General features: G+C 40.5%; 1 protein-coding gene across 2 annotated transcripts in view; it reads left to right on the top strand.

Moving 5' to 3' along the window:
- Positions 1–12,503, top strand: part of LOC146863792 (receptor-type tyrosine-protein phosphatase kappa-like) — a 1,244,093-nt gene that overhangs the window by 991,315 nt on the left and 240,275 nt on the right. The gene's annotated exons all lie outside the window — the stretch shown is intronic.

Here is a 12,503-nt window from a genome sequence, read left to right as displayed (position 1 = left end):
ATGATTCACTAACTCTTGGTTTGAAGAGAATTCATAGCAGTTCAAATTAAATTCAAGGGTGCTAAGCAGCACACATTCATTGTTTTTTTGTAAAAAAACAAAAAAAAACGATAATCAACACGGTTCATACCTACCAATACTTCAAGTGTGAAGAAATGCAAATATTTTTGAAGTTTAAAAAAAAGCTATTTTCATCCAAGTGGAAGGATAATTACTTACTTGGAGTACTTTTAATATGTTGGCTTGTCTTCTTCTTTCAAGTATCCCACGTTTACACTGATGTTGACATGTCTACAAGCACTAGCACAAGCACCTCATCAGGTGACTTTATTGGTTCTGTCATGCACATTAATACTCCAAGGTAATTTTTAGCGGTTCTAGGAGGACCACCAGTTGCATGGAGCGGCTGGAAAGAGTACTTTCTTAATTACATTATAAACATGGAAGATTCAAGTGGGACTTTTTCTCCAGAAAGAAAAAAAGAGTGCTGTGTACTGTTTAGGTCCTGAAGGTTTACGTGTGTGCAATGAGTTACAGAAGCATGAGAGGGTTGGGGGAGATATTGATGTATTTAAAGGTGCAATCTTAGACCTCTATGATAATTTTTCTCCCACCGTATGCATAGCTGTAACTAGATGTAGTTTTTTTTACAAAGGAAGCAAGAAAAACACAAGAATATCGAAGAATATGTGTCAGCATTAAAGAAACTTGCTAGCAAGTGCAGGTTTGCTCAGTTACATGATGAATTGGTCAGGGATCAAATTGTCATGTACACTACAAATAAGAACATGCAGGATAAGTTATGGGTTGAAGGAGTAGGTAATCTTAAGGACATTATTGCTATGTTTAAAAAAAGCTGAATTATCAGAACATTGTGCAAAAGCTACCCTGTCTCAAGATAAATAAGATGTTGAAGTTCTTGGTAAGATCTCGGAAGGAAATATGAGTCACAAAGGTTACAATGATGCTAAAGTAGATGGGAAGACAAAAGAAAAATTTGAACCTAGAAAGGTTGGTAATCTGGTATGCTACAGATGTGGTAGTCACTTCCACTCAGCTAACTTTGACAGGTGTCCTGCAAGAGCTGTTAAATGTCTTGAATGCAGCATTGTTGGTCACTTTGCCAAATCTTGCAGAAGAAAAGCTAGCAAAAAATCCAAAGGTAAAGTAGCATGTGTACAGGTACAGAACTTTTTAGTGACTCTACTTCAAGTGATGAGGAAGTCCAAACACACTTCAACATGAAGAACGTTGTTCTAAACATTGCTGATAGATCGTCTTCTAAACCTATTTGTCAAGTTTCTTTAGGTGGTGTTCTTGTTCAATTGTCTACTGATTCAGGCTCTCTGTATACAATAATTTCCAAACAGGTATAGGAGGAGCTTTTCATTTCCCGCATTGGTATCGGGTTGGAACCTAGTGATATTGCTCCTAAAAGTTACACAGGAGAAAGGATTGATATTCTAGGTTTCAGAGTACTGGTCTTTCGATTCAAAGGTAGGCACTCTACTGGGAAGGTATATATCGCAAAAGGAGGACCATCCGTCCTAGGATGGAAAGACCTGAGAAATCTGAATATCATTCTTGATCCCAATAGCAAGGAGCAAGTTCTCATTTCTTGTGACAGTGAAGACACAAAAAAATGGGTATTAGAAGAAAGAAAGGTGGTGTATCAAAAGTACATAAAGCACGCAACCTACCTTCCATTGTCTTAAGTCTGAACTGGACAAATTACTAGAGAATTATGTAATTGAAACAGTTGAAGCAGCTGAGTGGGTTTCTCCATTGGTCATGACCCGCAAGGCCAATGGAAAGGCCCACTTATGTGTTGATTTGAGATATTTGAATAACAACATTTTAGTAGATCAATTCCTGCTTCCTAGAATTGATGAAAGTTGTCTCTTACACGTAATGCAAAATGGTTTTCAACATTGGATTAATCTGCCGCATAGGTTGTTCTTGATCCTGAGAGTAGACATTTGACCACATTTTGCACTCCCTTTGGTTGTTTCAGATTCAAACACATGCCTTTCAGCTTGGCGTCTGCGGCTGCGGTATTCCAAAGGTTGATGTCTAATCTGTTTGGTCATATTCCTGAAGTTGTCTTCTTTCAAGACGACATCTTAATGTCAGGGACTGTCCGGGACTATGTCAAGAACACAGTCAGGGACTTAGGCAAGGACTGGGAACGGGGTAGAAAACGTACACAGAGGAGTACAGCACTGCCCAGGATCACTCAGGAAGTCAGAGGAGGAAAAGGGATCCAAAGGGGAAGCCTGTACAAGTGAACAAGATGGCTAAGACTCAGAAAGGAAGGGAACTCACAAGGCAATTTAGCATTCAGACTAACTACACCCAGGACGGATGTGCAAGACATATATATATATATATATAATACAAAATTAACAACAAAAGGGAGTGTGGGGTAAAGCACCACACAGTAAGACTGAAGCTCAGTAAGTTTCTCACCCACAATTGCTGTTACAGATACTGATTGCAAATACCCACATATAGGATATGCATGCAAAGGCAGGGTCTGTGGAGCTTATACCTATGGTGATGTTATAAATGTAACTCAAAGACAATACTCACAGTGAACAAAAAACACCACCTAGGTAGTCAGCTGTGCCCACGGATCCTGGGGATCAAACAGCAACACGCAAGGCAGTAACAGCAAGGGGGTAGAACTAAACACAAGCACAATAGACAAGGAGCTAGCAAGGATGAGTGCTTAACAGGAAAGGAATGAAATCACAGTGCACACTTGGCAAAAAGCAGGTAACAAACATACAAGGCAACAGAAGCAAGATAGCAGAATAGAAAGACAGCAAACTGGGAACTGGAACCACGGAAATGGGAAGACAGGCTGAGACTGGAAAAGGATATACAGAAGGGGAGGCTACAAAGGTATACTAGAATAGTACAGGTTAAGGAATCAAGAAAATAAAGTAGCATAGAAGGCAGTGCTGGGGCAGGAACAAGAATTGAGCTAAGGCTCAGGAGTCAAGGTAGCACTGCAGGCAGTGCTAGTTCAGGAACAGAGAATTACTGAACCTTCGGGAGTCAAGGTAGCACTGCAGGCAGTGCTGGTTCAAGAAAACAGGAAATAGCTACAGCTCAGGAAACAAGGAGTCAAGAGAGCACTGCAAGCAGTGCAAATCAGGAACAAGAAATAGCTGAAGTCCAGAAACAGGAACAAAGAAGAACTATAGCTCAGAAAACAAGGTAGCACTGCAGGTAGAGCCAATTCAGGCACAATGACTAGTTATAGCTCAGGAACTCAGGAAACAAGGTCGCACTGCAGGCAGTGCTAATTCAGGTACAAGGAATAGCTATAGCTCAGGAAACGAGGTAGCACTGCAGGCAGTGCTAATTCAGGCAAAAGGATTTGCTATAGCTCAGGAATCAAGGAACATCAAAAGCTCAGGGAGCACTGGAAACAAGGATCGGTCTCACCGGTACACAGCTACAATGACCAACCTTGGCCTGAAGGCAGCTGGGGCTTAAAAGAGCTCACAGTTTTTTTACATGCAGCAGGTGTGAGCAGGCTAACAGCAGCTAGCCACAGGTGCGCTGAATTCCTCCACCCATCCTTGGACTGCAGGGGTGGAGACGAAGCAGTAAGCAGGGAATTCTAGGTAATGGAGTTTCAGGCATGAGCAGGATGGCTTTCACAAAACCTGGCATGAATTGGGAATGGATGTTAATTCCCAAATAGTGTCCAAATGGCTGGAAGTCAGTATACACAAGAAGGGGAGGGTCTGGAAGCTTATTAGAACACTGGAGAGTCCCACCCACAGTTCAGCCCCTGGTGGTGGACTTGAGAATGCAGGGAGCAAGTTGTGACACTTAATCATGGGAAAGAGTAAATCTCATCATGATGCTACTCTCAGGGAAGTTCTAAGGCTACTAAAAGACAATGGCTTGGCTGCTGAAGGCAGCAAATGCAAATTTTCAGAGAAAAAGGTTACATACTTGGGGCATGAGATTTGTGTACGGGAATTAAACCTAAAGCCAAACTAGTTGATGCTATTGTCAATTCTCCTGCACCCAAGTCAAAGGATTAACTCAGGTCCTTCCTGGGCTTAGCCGAGTTCTATTCGAAATTTGTCAACCAATTTTCACATAAAACATATGAAATGCATCAGTTAATGAAAAACAAGACCCATTTATTTGAAGTGAGGCTTGCTAGAAAGCATTTCAAGACATAAAAACTGCCATTACCAATGCACCAACTTTACAAGGTTTTGACCCATCAGCAAATACTTTTGTCACCACAGATGCGAGTGGTACTGGGCTTAGTGGTGTTCTTTCACAATTATCGGAGCAAGGCGTAGAAGTAGTGATAGCTTTTGCTTCACGTTCACTTTCTCCTTGTGCGGAGAAGTACTCGGTAATTGAACGGGAGACGTTGGCTTGCGTATGGGCGATGGATCACTTTAGGAAATTTATTAGGGGCAAAAAGTTCATTCTCCGATCCAATCACAAACCCTTAACTAAGTTGCTGACTATGGAAGGTTTGTGCAGAGAATCTGCTGGAATAGCTAGGTTATCCATGAGGCTCCAAGATTTTGTTTATGAAGTACAGTACATCCCTGGAATCAAAAACGTAATTGCTGACTTGCTTAGCAGATTGGCTTTACCACTTAAAGAGATTGATCAAAGTTCGTGGAATGACTATTGTGTGTCTGGAATTTATTTTTTTTCTTGCGGTTTACGTATGGATGAGTGGGAACAAGAAATGGCAAAGGATGAAATACTGAAGGTCGTGAAAGACAAGATTTCAAATGGATGTTCCAATGAATGCAAAACTGATCCACAAATTAGAGCATTCTGGGAGGTAAGAAACGAATTAAGTCTATTAGGTTAAGTATTATGTCAGTTTAAAGTCTTATGCCTGTTTTTTAAATCACTGCACGGTTTTGGACCTACACAGTTTAGAAATAAACTGAAGTGGTATTTTCCGAACAGAACCCTGCGGTCCGTAACAGCTAGGAACGTGATAATTACCCCTTTTAAAAAGGCTACCTGGGGAGGAAAGTGCATTTTTAGATCAGCAGCTAGGTTGTGGAATACGTTACCCATCACCTTAAAATCCGCTCCCTCCTTGATCCATTTCAGGAAAGACCTGAAAACATGGCTATTTACACAAATCGCCTAAAACTTCTAAATCTGAGCGTGGCCTTCCTTATGTTCTGCATGTTCTCAGACTTCATGTATAGCGCCAAGACGCCTTCGGGTATATGCTGCGCTTTATAAATTTCATTTCAATTCAATTCAATTAATGGGGAGTTTGTTTGTTGAGGTGAAAGAATTATTCCTCCCAAAGGCATGCGACTTAAAATTATCAATATTGGACAAGAATGTCATCTGGGCATTTCAAGAACAAAGAGGAATATAAAAACTTGTATTGGTGGCCCAGCATGGATTTAGAGATAAAAAGATGTGTACGTGAGTGTGTGAGTTGTGAATGTGCTGACTAAAGTCAGAAGACCCTGAACTCTCCTATGTCTACCTTAGGATGTCCCAAACTACCTTGGGAAGAGTTGGCTTTAGACATAATGGGACCAATTGTATGGCAGGCTGGTTTAAGTAAGTATGCCTTAGTTTTGGTCGACTTATTTTCCAGGTGGATTGAAGTGAAGGTTGTAGAACAGGTTGACACTGCTGCTGTAATTCAATTTCTTGATGAATGCTTTATTAGAGAAGGGTTACCTGCTTCTATTCTCACCGACAACGGTGTGGAGTTCAAGTCTGACGTCATGAAAAGATTCATGGAGGCTACTGGTATTGAACAGAGATTTGCAGCTCTCTATCATCCCAGGTTTAATTATGTGGTTGAAAGAGTCAACAGAGTTATTAAAGGTGCTTTACAATTAGCCTGTAAGGAAAAGAAGAATTAGAATGCTGAACTAGACAAACTTATATGGTCTTACAGGATCAAAGTTCATGACACATGTGGTGAGAGTCCCTTTGGACTTATGAGAGGGAGATTCTTATTGCAAAATTAATCCTAGTTGGATAGGTAAAAGTAGGAAATATGTGTGGGACAGCACACAAGTCAGAGAATGCATAATCATGTCACAAAGAAAAAACGAATTGTATTTTCACACCAAACATGGTGCTAAGAATGTTAGTTTGGAGGCTGGTCAATTGGTCAGAATTAAAAGTGCAGAGAAGATTGGTAAATTGCAACCTCGTTTTTCCGATCCTAGAACTATCACCAAGGTCATGTGAAACACTGGCATGTTGGATTATGGTAGTGTCCATCACATGAGCCATATCGCAATTGCACGATAACAACATTTGTTGTTGGACAAAGTCTCCAAGGAAAGGGAAAAGGGTGAGGATTACTGGTGATTAAGTCCTGTCACTGGTACTAATTTGTTGAATAGACAGGATAGCTCATCCAGTGAGTCTGACAAAGTCACTGGTTCCAATTTGTTAAATACGCATGGTGATTCGAACACTAGACCAATTTCTGGGGAATTGGATAGTACTGTTGTTCAAGACTTACCTGCCTCTACGAGTGAATCCGTACCAGTTGGTGGGAAAGGTGGCATACAGGTGTCCACTAGATCTGGAAGACGCATTGTTATGCCAAAATCTTTACACAATTTCGTTTGGGAGTAAATTGTCCCCCTCAGGTTGAGGAGGTCTTTCTATTAAGGCTCTATTATTGTTTCAGTTGTTTTATTTGTTTTTTTTTAGTTTTGTTAATTTATATTAGGAAATGGGATGTGTAGTAACTAGGCTTCTTTGTAGAGTAGAATGCATAATGTAGAATGTCATAAGGAATGTGTATTTAAGATGGAACTTAGAATGCATGTGGCACGGAGAGCCTGTATCCTGCTTCGTGTTGCAAGCACCCTTACTGCCGTAGTGCGCAACTTACGAATAAAGAATACTAATAATCCAATATTGTGCGAGTCATCACTACAAGATCCCCACCAGAACCAGAAGAACAGTCACCCAGGCCCTCGTCAGCAGCAGGGTGGACTACGGCAACGCTCTCTACGCGGGAACCACAGCCAAACTCCAGAAAAGACTTCAACGTATACAGAACGGCTCCGCACGCCTCATCCTCGACATCCCCTGCCACAGCCACATCACAGCCCACCTGAGAGACCTGCACTGCCTCCCCGTCAACAAGAGAATCACCTTCAAGCTCCTCACCCACGCTCACAAAGCACTCCACAACGCCGGACCAACATACCTCAACAAACGACTCACCTTCTACACTCCGAACCGCCAGCTTCGCTCCGCTGACCTAGCCCTCGCCTCCGTTCCACGCATCCACCGAACGACCACCGGTGGCAGATCATTCTCCCACCTTGTCGCCAAGACATGGAACTACCTCCCCATCCACCTGTGACAGACCCAGGACCTGCTGACCTTCAGGAGACTTCTCAAGACCTGGCTGTTCGGGGAGTAGCAGCTCCCCCGCACCCTCCCCTCTTAGCGCCTTAAGACCCTCATGGGTGAGTAGTGTGCTCTAGAAATGATTGATTGATTGAATAATGTATAGTTTTCTGGGTTCAACCATGGGTTTCACACCTGTTTCCACCACAAACTGCAAGTAGGTAGAAACAGGAAAATCAACTAACGTTTAGAAAAATGCATAAATTGTGTTTTTTTTTTTTACAACTCTGCTTGTTCCTGAGACCAGCAAGCCTTTTCTTGTAATTTTTCAACAAAAAATATACTACGCTTTCTTTTACATCACTTTTTACCCATTTTCCCCCCAAAAATCCATCACTATGGTATATTTTTGTTATGTTCTCGGTTCTTTGATGGAGAATGCACAATACCTGGGTGCCTTTAAAACTCTCAACATTTTGGGAAAAAGGGGGAAAACTTGCCATGGATACCTTTTCTGAAAGTAAAAAGTTGTGGAGGCTTAGGCAAGACCTATGCAGATGTTAAAAAAGGGCGTAGCATTTTAGGGGGAAAACGCTTGGGTCCTCATTACATACAGCCCGCTTAATTGCGATGTATTCAGTATCTGCTCTTTTTCACATACAGCAATTAAGAGTTTTGTGATAAATATTCGCAACTCAAATCTGCTGATATTTACTGGGGGAACAATACCTGGCAAATACCAAAGAATGTAGATTTTGGAGCTGTAATGCCACAATCTACATCTAAATCCCCAAAAACTGGTAATTGGGTGGTATTTATTGCACCAAGGTGCAATAAATAAATTGCTTTCAATTTGAGGGTCAATTGTTTCTACAAGTCCCCGGCACTTTTATGGGAAGCACCTTTTCACCAAGTATGGTTAACCTATATGTTCATCCTTTTGAATCATATTACATTATATCATCCAGCAATCCCTTTCTTGACTCTATTATGATGTGGAAATGATATAGTGATGCTTTTCTCAGTATCTGGCATTGAGATACCGATAAGGCAAAAGCTTTCATCACCTGGATCAATGGATTGGATTCACATTTGTTGTTTGCAAGCAGCCTTAGCTACAAAAAAACTGGCTTTCCTGAACCAGGGGATAAAGGTATCAAAATACAGAGACGGAGCTTGGAGGTCTATTGGAAACCAACCAACAGGAATGACCTGCTTCATTACAATAGCTTCCACCATAAGAGAGAATCTCTCTTTAGGACAATGACTTCTCATCAGAAGAAATAGTTTAGACCTACAATACTCTTGGAGACATCTTGACCAATCAACTCATCCATTGAGGTTATCCTGCGCAGATCATTAGAAAAGCCAGGAAGAGAGGAAGGTGCAATAATTGTGTAGTTCATCAGAATGGTAGAATAAACGATCCTCTGTTCACTCCGTCATAGTTCAAATATGAGGATTTATTTCAGGTTACAAGATAGGGAGCCCACGGCAGAGGTGCTGGCAATGAAAGAGATCAACAGCAACTGCCGTGGAGGAACAGAACTTGGAATAACAGAGACCTAAGATTCCAAAGATGGAATATAGATAATTAAAGGAACAGGTGATTAATAAGTGACATGTGACATACTACATACCCCCCTCCCATCAATGATAAAAAAATATATATATATATTAGTACAATACATAATCTTGAAGTTTGATGGGTAACTTGCAGATGCGATGGTTGAGTACATTTCCGTCAATGAGAGAAGAATGTGTAGGTAAAACATCTTGTGAAGAACATGAAGGAGGATTATGAGTAGATATAGTAGGGTTATCAGTTTGAGAAGTAGTAATGTCAAAACCAGGACCAAAAGTGAAATCAGAATCATTTTCAACATCCCTGTTAGCATTAACTTTGTTGAAGATATGAACTTGAGATTTAGTAACTTTAACAACATTGTTCTTAATCCACCATCCTCTGTTTTCTAAAAGAACAGAAGGTTTTGTAATTCTAATTACACGAACAGGTAAAGTAAATCTAGACTGACCTTTACATACCTTATAAGGTTTTTATGAGAACCCAATCATTAGTTTTTAAGTCAGTATGTTGAAATTTAGAGTGCCCATCATAATATTTATTTTATATTAACTGTTTATTAGCAACAGTGTTTTTGTCGTTTGAGGATCTGTTAACATGTTTCTTTTCTTTTCTAAAGCAGAACCTGCTGCTAAATTGTTGAACCATCTCGGCAGAAGTTTGGATTTAGCTTCTCTGCCTCCAAGAGCTTTAAATGGTGTAACATTAGTAGTGGAATGTGGTGTATTAAGATATGCCCATATTTTATTTTGTAAAAAAATCACCCACATCAACATTAGATGCTAAAGCAGTCTGGACTCCTTCTTTTATGAACCGCTTCGCTCTTTCAACAAGTCCATTTGAAGAAGGGCTATATAAGGCAACTTGGAAATGTTGTACATCATGACTTTGTAAGAAATCGGTAACTTGATTAGACAGAAAATGTTGGCCATTGTCGGTAACAACACAATTTGGAGTACCTTCAATTTTACAAATATTCTGTAGGAAAGATATAACTGTAGAAGAATTCACTGCTTGTACAAAGGAATAGTAAATCCATTTTGAAAGGTAATCAATTGCAACAATGCAACATCTTTTATCTGATGGCAGTAAGGAGAATCGTCCTGAAAAGTCAAAAGCTATTTTATCCCAAGGGAGGTCAGGAAATGGCACAGGAAATAAAGGTTTTTTGTTAGTCTTCCAGTGTTTGTCAGAAACAACGCAGGTAGAACAATTCTCTATGAAAAAGACTTACTTGTTTGTCTAAGCTTGGCCACCAATAAATACTTTTACGTTTTTTACAAGTTGCAGAAGTACCTAAATGGTCCTCATGTGCAAAATGTATTATTTTGTCTCTTAATGAAGCTGGAGGAACAAAAAGTCCATCCCTGACACAAACCCCATTTTCAAATGACAGTTCTTCACTGATTTGTGCAAAAGATTTTAGCTCGTTACTAAGACTCTTAAAATTAGGCCATTTAGTTTTAATGTAGATTTCTGCCTTTTTTAGAGTTTCATCTAGTGCCATAGCGGATGACCATTCATCTTGAGAGATATTATTAGAACACATAGCAACAGCATCAATTAAACCAACAACACCATCTTTATGAAAATTATTTCAATACTTTTAGCGATATCGATTGTCTCAGCCAAAGTAGGATTGCAAGAGGTGAGTAGACGTTCTTGTGTTTTTTTGGAGTAACAATAAAACACAAACTGATCCCTTATGTAGATGTCAACATTATTACCAAAATCACATTTCTCTGACAGAACTCTTAAACTTGCTATATAGTCTTCCACTGATTCCTCTGAGGATTGTTTGCACATTGCAAAATTAAATCTCTCTAAGAGAACACTTGTTGAGTCTGAGTATTGTTTTCCCATGCGTAATTTTGCTTCAATAAAAACGTTCCAAGTAGCATCTTCGGACACTGGTGCAGAAAAATGTGGAAGATTTTCGAATTCTCTGCGTCCAGCAGCACCCAAATGATTAATTAATAGTGCTAACTTCCTTGTAGGAGTGTAGCCATCCGCATCAATCGCAGTCAAATAATTTTCAAAATCTTTTAGCCATTCTGCCCATTTTAGTTCTGGTTTACCTGGTTTCTGTAGAAAAGGTGCAGGTTGGATGACACCTTGAGCAGTTGCCATAATGATACTTCTTGCAAGAAGCAGAAATTGTTTAGAATACCACAAAGTTTGATAAGACAAGATGCGCAATAAATGTGGAGTAAACTGAAATATAAAACTAATTTGTCACTCACTAGTAGTCGAAGGAGACAAATCTGTACTATCTTGGAGTAGAAGAAAATGACTGCAGTACGAAATTCTTAAGAAGACAAAATTAATATCTCCAAAAGTCGTATGGGTGTGCGAACCACCGAATGAGGCGTCATATGATCGTTGAAATGACGAAATTGACAGGATAAAGTCGGAAGTAGAAGGAAATAACTTCCCGACTTACCTAAAATGGCCGCTGAACGTGTAACGTCAATGCGCTTCCACAATCCTTAGTGTTCCGCATCAGTGCGCTTACACAATCCCTTGCGTTCTGCACAGGTGACGTTGGCACAAATCACACAATCCTCTGCCAGTCTCCCTCTAAACTTCAGAAGAAAGAAAAGAAGAGACTGGAACTTCTGAGCGTGAGAGATCCAGGATGACGGCACAAAGGTGAGTAGCAGAGTTGACGTTTGAAAATAGAGTGCGCGGCTGAATAACGGTGAAAATAATATCGTGGAGATATCCTTGAAAAGTATCTTCTTTTTTCCTTAAATAAGTGTCTGACCCAGCTTAAGGAACAGCAGTTCTGATGGGTCGAGACCAAAAGTACGAAACCGGTGGGCTCCAGCAAATCCGATCCACTTGTGACCCGGAAAACATACGAAACGGCACCCCACTCCTGGTACCGAATTGTAGTGCATCAGAATGGTAGAATAAACGATCCTCTGTTCACTACGTCATAGTTCAAATATGAGGATTTATTTCAGGTTACAAAATAGGGAGCCCACGGCAGAGGTGCTGGCAATGAAAGAGATCAACAGCAACTGCCGTGGAGGAACAGAACTTGGAATAACAGAGACCTTAGATTCCATAGATGGAATATAGATAATTAAAGGAACAGGTGATAAATAAGGGACATGTGACATACTACAAATTGTCTGGCCCTCTTGGAAGATGTAAAAAAATCTCTACCACATACAACAGTCTGTCCAATCAAATAACGAGCGCAATTAACTGTCATTGCCATATACTTAACACTGGACAGATGTCATTTCAGAGACCTCTATTTGCCTTCAAGAGATATCACTGCCTCGGTGATGTGCTGGTTGACCCCAAACCCACCAATAATTGCCAATGGGATCATTTAACACAGTAAACTCTGGGAGGCACCAAACTCAGAGACCAGTACCCATGTGGTTCTTGCAGTGCCTGCCGGTTTACATCACTGAGCTCCTCGTTTGATCATGGTGTATGCACCACATGGATTGAGAAGAACTTAAGACCTACAATAGCTCGCGGGTCATGTACGCCATTAGGCGTTCATGCAATTTAAAATAAATTGGACTTACCACTC

Source organism: Triturus cristatus, chromosome 2_1, assembly GCF_964204655.1.
Source record: "Triturus cristatus chromosome 2_1, aTriCri1.1, whole genome shotgun sequence".
NCBI classification, from domain to species: Eukaryota; Metazoa; Chordata; class Amphibia; order Caudata; family Salamandridae; genus Triturus; species Triturus cristatus.
The sequence above is the reverse complement of the archived record's forward strand: the minus strand, read 5'-3'. Positions and strand labels throughout refer to the sequence as shown.